The sequence below is a fragment of the Mercurialis annua genome, linkage group LG7 (assembly GCF_937616625.2).
Source record: "Mercurialis annua linkage group LG7, ddMerAnnu1.2, whole genome shotgun sequence".
In the NCBI taxonomy this organism is placed as follows: Eukaryota; Viridiplantae; Streptophyta; class Magnoliopsida; order Malpighiales; family Euphorbiaceae; genus Mercurialis; species Mercurialis annua.
The window spans coordinates 32,655,893-32,671,542 of record NC_065576.1 but is presented as its reverse complement, the minus strand read 5'-3'; positions in this window follow the sequence as shown (position 1 = coordinate 32,671,542).

Below are 15,650 nucleotides of genomic sequence, written 5' to 3'. Positions count from 1 at the left end.
GAAAATAGTTAGATTTTCTCTGAATTGTGTTTGATTGCTATGTGTTTTGCTTATATGGGTTTAATAGTTTATACTTGTTATATGAAAAATGTGATTTTTCTATAACTATTACATATGGTATTTATGCTGAAATTTCATGTGTTTCAGTATGTCTGGGCCAAGTAGAGCTCATACACATGTGGGGTCTGATCCACATAATGTACCAGGTTTGCCTGTTATACCTGATACATTTGAGCCCCTAGAGGCTGTTGACTCAACATCAGCATGTGACATGGACATATGGGAGGATGCTATTGGAGTGGAGGAATTAGAGAGAATTTTGAATGAGGATATAAAAAGTACTGGAAATAGCCATAGCTCTGTGTCTGAATCGACTGCTACATCGACTTATCTGGGATTTAAGGTAAAAGAGTTCTTAGCTGAGGTGGACCATCTAAGGAGGGTTCAACAGCAAATAAGACACTCGCCGAGTCAGTCGTGGGAGTATGTGAGCGAGTGGGAGATGCAAGAGAACTAAACTCTGGATAGGCTGAGGGATTATATGTACAAGTATACTAGAGAAGATTTGAATGTGGAGGCATACACTATCGAGTTTATGCGTTAATGCGAAGAAGTACCTGAGTTAGTTTGTGATGGTGAGGAAGTTGCAAGTAGATACGTCAAAGGTTTGGGGCCTGAGTTTGAGGAACTCAAGGCGGTAAAGTCTGATTCTGTGGCATATCTGGCAGGGCGCGCAAAACAGATAGAGAGTAAGTTGAGGAGGAATGATGTACCCCTCCAGCCGTACTATTACACCAAACCCGAAGAACCTACTGCTACATTTCCTAGGATAGGAAACTCTGGACCTGCGAGGCACTACAACCCCTATTTTCTTCCGCGAGGGGGAAAGCATAAGGGAAAACTAAAATTTCGCGGAGGGCGAGGTAAAGGCCCGATGATTCGTGAGGCGTTTCCGTCTCAGCGATCATCGTCAGGTAATGTTTAGTTATGTGTTTAATGTTTAAGTTGGTCTATTTATATGTTTTCAATATTCGCGTTAGAATTAAAAAACATAAACTACAGATATAAATTATATCCTTAAACAAGAAGAAATACACATACAAGTAAACATTAAAAGATGAATGATAAATGTGAATTGATAAGTTAGGGATGTTAGTAACTTGCATCCTTAAAATAGAAATCAATAACTATGGATAATCAACCAAATAATGTAAAGAAATAATAATTCTAATGTGAGGATAAAGTATTAGGATTAAGAAACTTGAAATGTTACAGAGAAGTAGTTTGAAAGAAGCTTACAGAGTGAGTATTGCAATTTTGTTTAAAAAGAATGTATTATTGTGCTCAGATGCATCATGAATGCACATTGCAACAATCACTATAGAAAAAGGAATACTTAAATTACATATACTTATATAACATGATTTTGATAGGGAATGCATCATGTATATTAGTTTATCAAAGAGAAAGTGGATTGTATTGCAACTCTTTGGGGATGAAAGATGTCATCACTCTGAGCCACAATTGTACAAAAGTTTTGAAATATGAATTGTTAGATTCACAATTTTGAAGAGATGAATTTAAAAAACAAATCCAGCTGGTACACACATATATTTGAATATGTGGGTGAATATGTGCGTATATACACATATGTTTGAAACGAATGGTTTGAGAAACAATTTGTTTACAAAACAAATTGTATTCGTTTTAAAATGTAAGCGTACTTGAACGAAAACTCTGTAATAATGTCAAGATAGGATACAAGATAATGGAGATAAGATGTTGTGATTTTTATTGTTCATAACAAACAATATAGATCCGGATTCTAATGTTTCATTCCGAAACATCATAAACTAATTAGAATTGGGAAGAGTAGGAAGTGAGAATTTACATTCTTACTCTGAGATAGACTGTGATGTAAGTCTAGTGATGGACTTTTATGATAAATAAAAGTTCAAGAGTAGATAATAGAAGATAATTGCGGTTAAGATAAGAGAGAGTAGGATTTAGTTAAACACAAATCGGTTAGTTTGACTTCAAGTAACTGTCGGTGAACAAAGTCATACGTGTGTGTTTAATTAAAATGGATTTGAGATTGGTCTTACAGACAGAGCAGATGTCAGTAATGGACATATCTCTTGAATCCAAACGAGTGGTTAGATAAACCAAAACTCATAAGTCTGAGAGGAGTGAACCTCAGCACTTAACCAATAAACAACGAAATAATTAATTAAAAGAAAGATGATGAAAAGGAAAATAATTCTCAGAACCAAGTAGTTAAACTACTAGTTCTGATTTGAGTAAAGAGAGAGTCGTTAATTATGTTAACGACTGACAGATTTTGTGAAGTCGTGTCAAATGAGGTATTCATTAATAAATAATTATTAATTATTTAATGAATAAACAATATACTTAAACAGTATAATAAACCTTGGATTAACATAAATGGAAATGTTATCAAGGTAAGAAAGAGATAAAGAATCGAAGGAGTAAGTTTCAGATGTTATCTGGAAACTAACAAAGTGTAATAAAACCCCAGTAACTAGTAATCGAACCGTTAGATCGGTTTGATATTGGGATATGATATTCCTAGGACGGTTATCTAAGTTTTAACTGTTGCGATCGATGAACGGAGAGATACAAGGTGCTCGATGATGGAGGTGATGTTGTGAAACTTGCGTGAATTTGGCAGTGAGCCAAAAGTGCAAGTGATCACGATAATAAGTGTAAACTTAAATTAGCCTTGAATTGTCAACATAAGTTCCATATATGTATAAAAAGAATTCGAAAACTGTATTGAAATAGTAATTTCAAAAGATAAATTCCGAGAACCGAGCCTTATGACTATGAAGTCTAGGCTGACTGGTTAATGTACATGTATTTTGTGTGTCGGGCCAGAAATGCGTAAAGCATGGCCGACTAAAAGTGGAAAATACATAATAAACATTTTGTTTTTAACGTGAGATTTTTTAAAAATGGAGTTAAAGTTGATAGTCAGTTAATTAAACATGATAGTAGCAGCTATAGTGCAGTTAGGAAAACTGTTAGCTGTGAACAAGGAGGTTATATATGTGGAAAAGAAGTTAAGAAGTCTAGTTAATATTGGAAAATACCGAAAACTAGTAATGGAAGTATAGTTTTGCGTTGATTGTAAAGGAAGTTAAAAGGTGTTTTATGATGAGATAGTGAATTATAACCATACCCACACCTATTCAACCACATCCCGGTAAGAGAGAGGATCAGTTACCCAGTCTGTAACAGGAAGTTACTAAAGATTGAGGATGAAATAAAGGACATTCTATACAAGGTATAGAATTGTAAGGAGTGTAAAAAAGGAGTAGTTAGTTTATGAAACAATAATCTTAAAACATACTAAAAGTCATCTCAATAAAAATAAATAACCAAGGTTGAAAAGAAAACAAAAGAAAAAAAATAAAAAATAATAATAAATGAGTATGTATGACAAAGGTGGTATGCTAAAAGTGGAGTTATCGAAAGCTAGCAGAGGTAACCTAGTTTTACGATAACCATGGAGTAAGTTAAATAGTGCTAACTTATACATACCTACTTGGATCGCTTGACGAAAAAGAGAGTAGAGATTAGTCCTTGGAATGCGTTGCAGGAGGCTAAGTTAGGGAGTAAAAGGTATTTTATACAAATTATAGGATCAGAAGAAGTATATAAACTGGATAATCTGTTTAATGAACGAAAGTTTAAACAGATGATATGAACAACAGCGAGGAAGAAAGATATGATTGAGGATTCCGGTCAAGATAGTGCTATGCTTTGCAAAGCATAAAGTATAAAGTGAGATAAAACGTGAAGTGAGATTAAGTATAAGTGAAGTTTGTATTATAAGTAAAAAAAAAAAAAATTATATGTAAATTCGAGGATGAATTTATATAAGGGGGAGAAAATGTAATACCCGGAAAATTTAAGGGTCAAATTATAGCCACGTGTCTAATATTTTATTAGACGGGAATAGGTAAATAAATTTAAAGATAAATTTAATTTACAAGTGTCCCTAAACTTATATTATGACTATAGGATTTCAAATTTAAATTTTTTAAATTTAAATTTGATTAACTATATAGTTAACGGAGACAATATGGATTTATAAATTGGGTGCAGAATAATTCATAAGCCTCTAGCGAATATTTTTGGTGCTAATATTCGCGAAATATTTTAAAAAGGTTATCGTAAAAATTTGATAAAATTTGGAAGTAGAAATTTTATCAAGGGCAGTCAATGCAGACTTAATAAATCGAAAATGATTTATTAAGAATAAAATATAAGTCGGATGGGAATAAAAATTATATTTTTATTCTTGTTATATTTTATTTGATTTTTGGTAAAATTTTCACGAAATTTGAAAATCGTTTCTGTTTAGACTACGGACGACTAGTTTAGAAGTTAGTTTATTGTGCATGATTGAGCTAGTACTAAACTGCACTTTAACCAATATTATATAAATACCTAATTGTTAGCCAAATGAAGGCCAACATTTCATTTCTTCATCTGAAGAAATAAAATAGAGCTGCTTAAGCTCTGAAGCACAGTGACGAATAGGGTTTCGTGCCACTTCGTCCGTTTCTCGATTCTATCTCCGTTTCTTCAACGATTACTCAAGTAATCGAGGTAGTATACCCGTATTAAACGTTTATTTTGATATATTTCAAATATATATTCGTTTATATACGGTTACAGTATCAAATCAAACGTAAACGTATTATTTTTACGTTTCGAACATGAATATGGATATATTGGAATGTGTATATGTGTTAGGGGCGAAAAAACGGGGTTAAAGCACGTCGGAAAGCCCGTGAAATCGACTTTTCCGGGGCTGTGCACTCGGGTGCACGAACATGCACCATTTGGAGGTGCACGAACGTGCACAATCCGAGGTGCACGACCATGCACCAATGTGGGGTGCACGAATATGCACCAATGGTGCAGGATTGTGCACTACCCTGAGGTGCACGATCCTGCACCCAAGGTGCACGATCATGCACCGTGCTGAGACGCTGATGAATGGGGACTTTTTGGGGCTTTTTGCCCTAAGAACTTGACATAGTTTCGTTGATCCGAAAACGTTTTAAAACGATAACTTGTTTTGGAAGAAAGTGAAAAGGTTTTATAACCTAAACCTAAAGACTTTTAATAGGAAATTTTAAAAGTAAAGTAAAACGTTTATAACGGACTTTGAAAGAGTTAAAGTCAACGTTTAAACGGTTTTAAAGATTTAGCAATCCGTTTTGCTAAATACTTAGTATATGACTGAGAATTGTTTTGACAATTGGGTCTATATTATAAATGGTTTTCTTTAGGTATTGCGATACCTAAAATAACTTCTGGAGAGAAGTTGAAACGTTTTCTCAAAATGAGAATTTATAATATGGTTTTAAAAGAAAAGAGACCATAAGTGCTACGTGTTTATATGATTATATGTTTGGCCTAGAACTGGGTTTATGGACCTAGAAATTAATAGAGAACATATGTTGATGTGTTTTATCCTGTTTACTTTGTGTGTTTAGTCCGACCAGCTAGCTAGCAGTCTGACCTCAACCACATGATTAAGTTCCAGACCTAGCGGTGTTCGTGAGTTTATTTGTTTGCTTTTGAATATTAGTATTCAATTATTAATCGCACAAAGTATGAAACTTAGCCAAGGAAGATCCATTGAAACGAGCTATCTATTGGGCAACAATAGGACTGTGTGATCACCGGTGTTAATGAACTAGATGAGAGCTAAATATTATAAGCATACATATTGAGATTAGGTTTTAAGCTAGATGCTTGTAAAGCGGCTTAAACCTAATGGGTAGTCCTGAGGTAGCAGTGATTTAAGTTTCGGCCCAGCAACCCTATACAGAGTCAAGATGACTATGATACATATGTATACAGCTCATCCTGTATTAAACAAGAGTTGAGCATATGCATTATATATGAAAAATATTCTAACGTATCAGGATTAGGGTTTCATTTGGATCGAGGACTGGTAATATTTTTATATACCGATATTTTGTCTATACGCGATTTTGGTATTTAATTGTAAACCTATCTACTCACTCATAAATATTTATATTTCTGACTCTGTTGTTGTTTATCATTTTCAGGTACCTAGCTACCGGGTCTGGTCGATCTTCCACCCTTTTCCATCAGGGAAGCTTATCTTGTTGTTATGTAACTAACACTTTAAACTCTTAGATATTGCAATAGTGTATATAGGTTTGATATGCTTGTGGCCACGTCAGGGTTCCTTTAACTATATACTCTGATAGGAACCTGACTTTGTCAAACTCTACTAGGTGGCTACTTTAGAGGCATATAGTGTTTTATGGTGTCCCCTACGGGTGGGCCAAGCTTCGTGTCTTTGGTCTGTAAAGACACTGTGTATAGTTTAGTTGGCCTTACGTTTGTGTGCCTGCTGTGCATGCTTTAAATATGTTTGATACAACGCTTTGAAAGATAAAAGTGTTTCGATATATTTTATTAAACATATTGTTCGGATGCGTGGTTTGAGGCAGGGCTGCCTGTGAGGCAAGGCACGTGAGTTAAGTCCCCGTACCACCGCACCGGTTTTCAGAAATGTGAGTGGGTCAATATAACTAGGGTTATTCAACCAGTATTTCTGAAAACTTGATTTCGCTTATATGAATATTTTCAGAACGTGTCTTCCACATTAAACGGAAAAATGTTTTAACAGTGTTCTCTGAAAACGGGTCGTACGCAAGGTACGATCTAGATTTATATTTGCAAAAAATTTGTAGAGGTTTTAGGCTTGCTACGGGTTTCGGAACAACCATTCCCATTCCCTAGCGCCGGTCTCGGCTCGAGTTTCGAGGGGAAAATCGGGTCGTGACACAAGCCGCTCCACTTGAACATCGAAATTAAGCGTTGCATATCTTGCAAAAAGAATCAGGCAATGCAAAACAACTCATAATATACGTCGGAATCGATTGAACAATAGACTTGATAAGGACTTCTCTACCCGCTTTTAATAGAAATTTCTTCTTCCATCCGAAAATCTTCTTATGCAGCTTATCCTGAAGAAAGGCAAATAAGACGATTTGGGCCAACACTGTGATAATTCAGTTATTGGTTGCCTAAATGGCGATTTGGGCCAATAACATAATGTTGGTTGCCTATAAGGCGATTTGGGTCGACATGTGAATTATGCGCATAATTGAATATCCTTCTGTAAGCTTGATGTTGATTGGAAATGTGTGAATATGTTTGGTTTGAATTTAACATTAGACTACTATGTTTGTTATGGTTATTGCTTATGTTGAATGGATCATCGCTTGAGCTATATTTTAGTTACTTGGTATGCTTATGAATGTGTATATTTAGTATGGTGTGGAAGTTTTGTGAAGTTGTGTAGTGTGAACTTGGTTTAATTATCCCAGGCATTATGTATTTTGTGTCTGGTGATTACTCCAGAATTTGTGATGGACAGAAAAGGCAATACCTCCGTTAAGACTAGGCAAATACCTAGAGAAATATAAGTCTAAGACTAAGACTTTCATGAATTGCCTATTTTGCCTATTTGAATTGATTGAAATTATATGTATACGAAATGATTGTGTTTGCATAAAATGTTTTCAAAATGCGATGCTATTTTGATAATAGGGTGAGTAACGTATAACTCACTTGGCTAGAAGTCCATTCTTTGATCGGAAGTCAATCTTGACGTGTGTTGTCCAGACTTCCATTGTTGCTGCTATAGTGTCTTGTTTGACCAGATTTGTGGTCTAGTACAACATTTTGATACAACGTCGGTTCTTATTTGTTGTCTTTGTAGTTATATATGTTTTGTACACGGAAGGTGAATACCCGTGATTATATGGTTTTGAACACTAGTATGTATCGAGCTAGTATGTACATGATACGTAAATAGTAAGCCCATGTATTTTGTGTCAATAAGTTACTAGTGTATAAAGATGTGTATATGTATATGCTTTCGCTATAATGCCAATGTATGATTGATGTTTTGCGAAAATGTTTTAGTGAATTTTAGGCTTGCTACAGGTTTCAGAATTACCATTCCCATTCCCTAGCCGGTCTTGACTCGAGATTTTGGATCGTGACAAAATCGGTATCACAGCAGTTAGTCCAGTTACTACTGCTAATATGGTTTGGGGCAAACTGATACTACTGCCACTCGGTAATTGAGTACATAGGAACAACTGCAGCTATAGAAAAGAGTCGTACCTGAGTTTGGTTGTCATTGATTTATTGTTTGTTCTAAATTTGATTTATCGATCGAGATATGAAATGTTGTTTGCTATTTGTGAAGTACATGGTTGAGGCGAGGATGCGTGCTACATTTTGATAGCTTATGCATGTGCCGAACGCATATGAAAACTGGACATTGTGAGAAATGGAATCTCATAATAAGTTATTCCTGTTTCAACGTGCTTCGGCAAATGGAGCTCAGTCAAGTAAGGCAACATGAAAGGTGGAAGCGCCTCATATATATATCAAAACAGTTTCTACGCAGATCATGTACCAACAACGAAAGAGCAACCCCTGGGTAACAGGAGGGCTTTTATGCCAAGAATGACGGAGTATTAGAGATCCACCAGAGTGGATATTTATGTGATGCCAATAGTACTTGGCATAACCCTGCACTCGTGCAAAGAGGCAAAGGTAGTATTAGACGCATTAGAAAATGCAAACGTGGCATCGTGACTCGAGAGAGAGATGGGTATAGGTAGGCACCCCAGGTATGATATAATTTCTGATTGAAATAATTATATCATTTTATTATTATGTGATTGGTTGATAAGATGGATATTATTGAGATGAAAGCCTAAAGTGTTAGATTAAGAAACCCGCACATAGGCTTTATCCTAAACGTAGTTGCTTATAGAAGAATCGAATAATAAAACGCATAAAACACATAACATATATGCGATGTGAAACGTAATCCCCTATATTACGTTTCCATTACCATGAAAATGGTAAGCGATATTAAGAAGGAATGCTATGAAAGATTGATCCGTGAGCCTAAGGGCTACGTGGTATCAAAATATGATCGAAATGGTGAACGATAGAGACGAATGGATGTTGAAATGGGGGAAAAAAGGATTCGGTTAGCAATGCTAAAAGAATAGCATTAGCTATAAAACACTTCGATAAGTGTCAAGGAATAATGATAATTATAATATCAAAACTATAATAAAACCCCAATAACGATTAACAAAAAGCCATTAATGTCGCAAAGTGGATAGTCTAAAGGGACTTACTGTGATTTTCAAAAGAGAAAATCCTATGATTTTAAACAGTACGAATGTTTCATAGCATCGAATATCAGTAAGAATCGAATATAAGGATGCATGCATGAGCAAGAATCAAATACGTCAATAGATTCAGGGAGGGAGAAGTTATACCTCCTATCGATAGTCGATATTGGAGATATCAAAATGAGAGGTACAAGATGATCGAGAAACATAATAGGATGAAGATAAGTATTTTAACGGACGATGATAAAGAAATCATTAGTCTTATGTTCATAAGAACCAAAAAGTATAATGTACAACAAGTACATTGAAATGAGATGGATAAGGAAAGGGAAATGATTACACCAAACGTTGATAAAAAGGTTACCAATCCAATATGAACGATCAAAATTAAGGGATCAAGAGACAAAAAGTACGCCATAAAGGATGGACATGGAACCCATTAAGGAATGCGTAGTGAACAATCTCATTTTATGGGATTCAACGCCAGGTGATGGTATAAAAAGAAAAGTGTTCCCATATACCATAAGATATCAATAAGGTTGTCAAGTGAAAGATCATATAAACCTAACTGTAAGGACAACAGTTAGCAAGTGGACAATCAGAGTATCCTAGTGAAAACTTGGTAGGAAAAGATAAGTATAGACATGAAGAAAGATATGAGCAACGTCAAATAAGATGGCGTTAGACTCCGATAAACTCGAAAGGTTATAGGATGCGAGACAACAATAAAGGCTATCAAGAATAATAAAACCTAACAAGGAAATATTATGAATAAGATTAAGAAGGAAAGTAAAGGAGCGACGTTAGTCGAACATAAGATAGGTGTTACATGTTGTTTGGTTTAGGCAAACACGGCAATCCAAATAACAAGAAATATGCTTTAAGATAAAGAAAAAGGTCAATCTTAATGCCCCGAATCAAGCAAAGAATAAATGAGACACCTGGCACCTCTCACCAAACATAATGCCCTGAATCTGTTTTTGCTCCACAGCAGAATTGAGAATCCTAGAAAGGCCTTCAGCACAGATTAAGAAAAGATAAGGGGATAAAGGATCCCCTTGTCTTAGACCTCTACTTGGTCTGACAATACATCTCACAACACCATTCACCAAAAAAGAAAAACTAATAGAGGACCGACAACTCATAATTTTATCAATCCAGTTCCTGCAAAAACCCATTTTCACCATCACAGCCTCAATGATAACCCATTCAACCCGATCATGGGCCTTGGACATATCTAGTTTTAATACCATAGGACCATTCTGCCTTTTCCTAGAGTTCTTTGCAACATGAATACATTCATAACCTATTAGATTATTGTCAACAATTTGTCCATTAGGAATGAAGGCACTCTGAGCCTCACCTATTAACAGAGCCTGAATAGGCTTTAACCTATTTGCTAAACATTTAGACAAGATTTTGTATATCACATTGCAAAGAGAAATAGGTTTAAAATCAGCAATCCTATTAGCAACCTTAATTTTAGGGATAAGAGCAACTATAGTGTCATTAATACTCTTAATGTCATAATTAGTATTAAGAAAATCAAGACAGACTATAGTCGCATCATTTCCTATGATACTATAATATTTTTGAAAAAACAATGCATGAAATCCATCTTTCCCAGGGACCTTAGTACCATTCATATGATTAACAGCTCTAAAAACCTCATAAGCAGAAAATCTTTTATTCAGACCAGTATTCTCTCATCAGACACTACAGGTTCCACATGCTTAGTGATTTCCTCTATATCAGACATAAAGGGGCAAATAGACTCAAAAAGTTTGTGAAAATAGTTCTGAATAATACATAACATATCGCCAGGTTCCTTTTTCCAATTTCTCTAATCATCAAAAAGCCCTTTGATTCTATTTCAGGCTTATCTCTGATTATCTTTCTTATGGAAAAATCTTGTATTTCTGTCTCCATGGGAAAGGCAGTCATCCCTAGTTTTTTGTTTCCATACTATTTGTTCCTACTATAAAATCTCAGACAGTTTTTCCTCAACCTTCTTAATCTGTCTTACTGGAATGGTATCTGCATTTGTTTCCATAAGACTTCGCTGTGAAATCTTTATGCTTACTGATCTTTTGCTTTAAATTTTCCACTGAAACTCTCTCCCATCTCTTAAATTCCTTAGCACACATTTAGAGTTTAACAAGGACATCCTTCATCGAAGAGATGGAAACAGAACTCTCCCAACTAGCTTCCACCACATCTATGAAATCACTTTTTGTAGTTCCGACCTCTTCGAAGAGAAATTTTCCCCCTTTCATGTTTCTCTTATCCTTAAATTCCATAATCCCAAGAGGCATATGATCTGACCCCCAGAAATCCAAATTATTAACAAAGCATTCAGGAAAAAGAGATTTCCAATTCAAATTGCAAACAAATCTGTCTAATTTTTCAAAAACAACAGTATCGCCTCTCTTCTCCTACCAAGTAAAAGTATCATCCTTTGCACTCAAGTCTGTCAAATAACTTTCTTCGAGAGCTCTCTTATAATTATTCATTAAGTATTCTAGCTTTTCCACTCCACCTTTCTTGTCTTCTTGGTGAGTAATCTCATTAAAATCTCCTCCCACCATTCATGGGCCTTCAAACATAGTACTAAGCCTTTGAAGAAGCTCCCATGACTGGCTTCTTTGGGATTGAATTGGATTCCCATAGAAACCAGTAAATATCCACTTGTTTCTTCCGTCATCCACCTAGCAATCAATAATTTTTTTTGAAGAATTTAGCACGAGTCACTCCAGAAAAGACCAACCCTCCACTCTTGCCTTCACAATCTACCCTGAATCAATTGATCATGTTGACCTTGTTACAACACCTTCAAGATGATTCCATTTCATTCTAGTTTCCATCAAGAAAACTAAACCAGGCTTCCATATGTGAATGATATCACAAAGAGCATTTCATGTCCTAGGGGATCCCATTCCCTGGACATTCCAGCTAAGGCATATCATTGCTCCCCGAGAACCTGTTCCACATGTTTTGTCGATAAATAATTTGAACGAACCAACTCATCTTCATAGTCTCTAGCTTGAGATAGTGTTGATGAGGACAAGTAACCACCCTTCGAAAAACCTTCTCCACCTCAATTAATATCTTTCTCTACTTCCTTGCTGAATAAAATGTTTGAGAAATTAGTAATATCCCCAAAAGGTAATCTCCTCCCTTTAGTCTTAACAAAGCCCTTCTTCTTACTTGGCCCTTTTAGCGTGGGCTTTTTAAAAAAATTCTCCTTGGCCTTTATACGAGGCCTAGATTTACCTTCTCCACCAGGTTTAAATTTTTAATTAATTCGCGCCAGAGTTGCCATTCTCTTAGGATATGATTCCTTGATTATCGCCACCTCCACCAAATCCTTCATAGAGATCTCTTTCCCATTATTCAAAATGTTTTCCGCTACAAGAGTTTGCTGATAGTTATTGGTCTCCGAAGATATCGCATTATTCCCAGGATGATCTGCATATTTTTCTTTGATTTTCGCAGATTTTGTGTTACTCTCCTTTTCATGCTCCTCTACATGAATAACACGCGCCTACTGCCTCCTTCGCCACCATTCACCGGCGTTGAAATGTCACTATTTTCCCTCTATCTTCCTTCGTCTCCCACATTGCTTCTACTCCGTTTATTCATAAGCATGCCCCTTGAAGGGGTCCTGCTCTAATCATTTTATTATATATGTAGTTACCATTTTCTCTTAACGGATTCTTGCATTTGAGAAATGGATGTCCAATTATGCCATAATTATGGCATAAATCTGGTAAACGGTCATACTGATAGGAGTAAAATACTCCTATGTATTGAGTTGTTTTCCGCATGCTTTTGCTATGTTTCAGCGTGCTTTTCTAGTATTTTGTATACCTTATAGCATGTGTGAGTGTTTCAGGGATATTAGAGCATTACGGAGTGTTTTGGCATAAAAAGAGGGAAGAATCGACGGTTCGGAGAAAGGGCGAAGTCTTGAAGCAAAGAGATGCTGAAATCACATCTGAGAATCTGACCCAGCTGTACTAATTGACTAATTTGGACCAGTTAGAGGCTTCCATTGAATTTGTATTCTTCATAAGGGTTGAAGTAGACATCCTAAGCTTTCCAGAGGTTCAAGAACCAACTCATTTGGAAATTTCTACACCGAGTTATGAAGTTTTGAAGTTCAAGGTTGTGCAGTCCGAGGGTTGCACGAATCGTGCAACACCTTGCACGAATCGTGCATAAGTAGAGCAGAAGCAGATTGTTCCCAGAGATATTGCACGATCTGTGCACCCATGTTAAGTTGGTTTGCACGATTCGTGCAAAGGCTTAAAGTTAGAATCGAAAATTTGAAGAAAAGGACAAGGCTTATGCACACTTTCTCTTTTGGCCCAACACTCTTTTGTAGGATGTTTTTATTTCCCTTTTTGAGAACACTATAAGTACTACTTTATGTTTCAAATTAGGGTATGATGCAACAACACTTATTCTCTACACACTTTTAGTCATCTTTTAGGAGTAGAATAGTCTAGGGTTTTGTGCCTCCATAGTTTACACCATTGTTGGTGCTTGGAAGCTTTTATTGCTTTGTAAGAACAAGACTTATCTATTGAATACAAGCTTTTATCTTTGATTCTTCATTATCTTCTTTATGATTTATTGTTCTTCATATTCAATTAAGGTAACTTTTTCTTTACTCTTTAATGTTTAGATTAATGTTTATTGCTTGTGTTGAGAACTTAGCATGATTGGCTAAACCCCCATGTTTGGGGGTTGATATGATGGTTGAAATAATTGCTAGATTGAGGTAGGGTTTGGCTTGTGTGTTCTAATTAATTGCTTAATGCCTATTCTAGATTGATCACCTAGTATTTGTTGCAAAATTAATTTTCACCTTGAGAGAGGGTTTATTAATTGGAATTAATTAATTAGATGCTTAATTAGTAACACCATGAGAGTGGGTTAGTAATTAGGTGGCCTATGAGTTGTGTTTAATTGCTAATTGCCTCTAATTGTGTTTAGTGCTACGAGAGTAGGTTAAGCTTAGTTAGTTGTGGTTTTGTAACTTTTTGAGGCTCGAGAGAGCGGGAGTTGCGATTTAGAAAAAACTCGGTTCACGTTTAGAAGCCATAGTCCGAACCCTTGATAGTAATTGGTTAATCGTAGTATCAACCCTCAAGCTCGTTATCCATAGTTTATCTTAATCAATCAATCGTTTGCTTATTGCTTTTTGCTAGTTAAATTGTTTAGTAATTGCGTTTACTTTAGTTAATGTTTTAATTGTTCAAATTCCAAATCCTCTATCCAATCGTTGTTTGCTTTCCGAATTGAATTTTAAAATCATATTTCATTCACTTTAAACCTCTCATCCCTGTGGGTTCGACAACCCGGACTTATAGTCCACTCTATTACAAGTTGGTGAGTTAAATTATCAACAAGTTTTTGGCGCCGTTGCCGGGGATGAGGTTGCGTTTAATTGATTGAAAGTATTTTGAAATTCGGTCGAGTTAGCCTTATTTTCTGTTTTTTATTTTAATTGTTCATTTTTTTTCTTTTTCGTGGTTTACGCTTGATGTTCTTGTTTGCGTGGTTGTGCAGGAAATTTGTGTAGTTGTTGGTTTATCTTCAATATTATTTTTATGGTGAATATATTTGGGCAAGAGTAATGGCTTGGGATCCAAATTGTGAGATTTGTGGGGATTTTAATCATACCGGAGCCGTGTGTCCTACACTCTATTCAAATTGGAATGACCATATCAATTATGTGGGTGATCAATGGCAAGCTAGTGACCCTTATTCCGACATGTATGATCCGGGGTGGCATAACCCTCCGAACTATGGTTGGGACAACAATTGGGAGAACTTCAATGAAAACTTGAACTTCGATTCAAGCTATCACCCACATCAAAACCAAGGGGACCTCAATTTCAATTTTGGCAATGAACCACAACAATCACATGGTTTTCAACAAGATGAAATAATTGATGAATCTACTAAAATCGACAAGATCATGGAGTTGTTAGATAGAATGGAGGTACATCATGAAATTCAATCTACACATCTTCATAACCTAGAGATACAAGTTGCTCGGTTAGCTAGTGATTTGCAAGAGATAAACCAAGAAGGATTACTAGCCGAAATTGAAGCTACTCCAACACAACATGCTATGGCCATAGAGTTGAAAGATGATGATACTTTAGTAGAACATCCTCCCACAAAGATTCACATAGAGATTGAAAGAGAAAAGTGTGAGGATGTTGAACTTGAAGCTCCAATTTCCAAGCCACTTACTTGTCCCAAGAGCGTAAATGATGAAAGTGAGGAGAAATTTGGTATTACGGTACTCTACGAGGAATTCAACAAATCCTTTGATTATAAAGATCCATTCTTGGAGGGGTTTGATTCCGAGTATGACGGAAATAA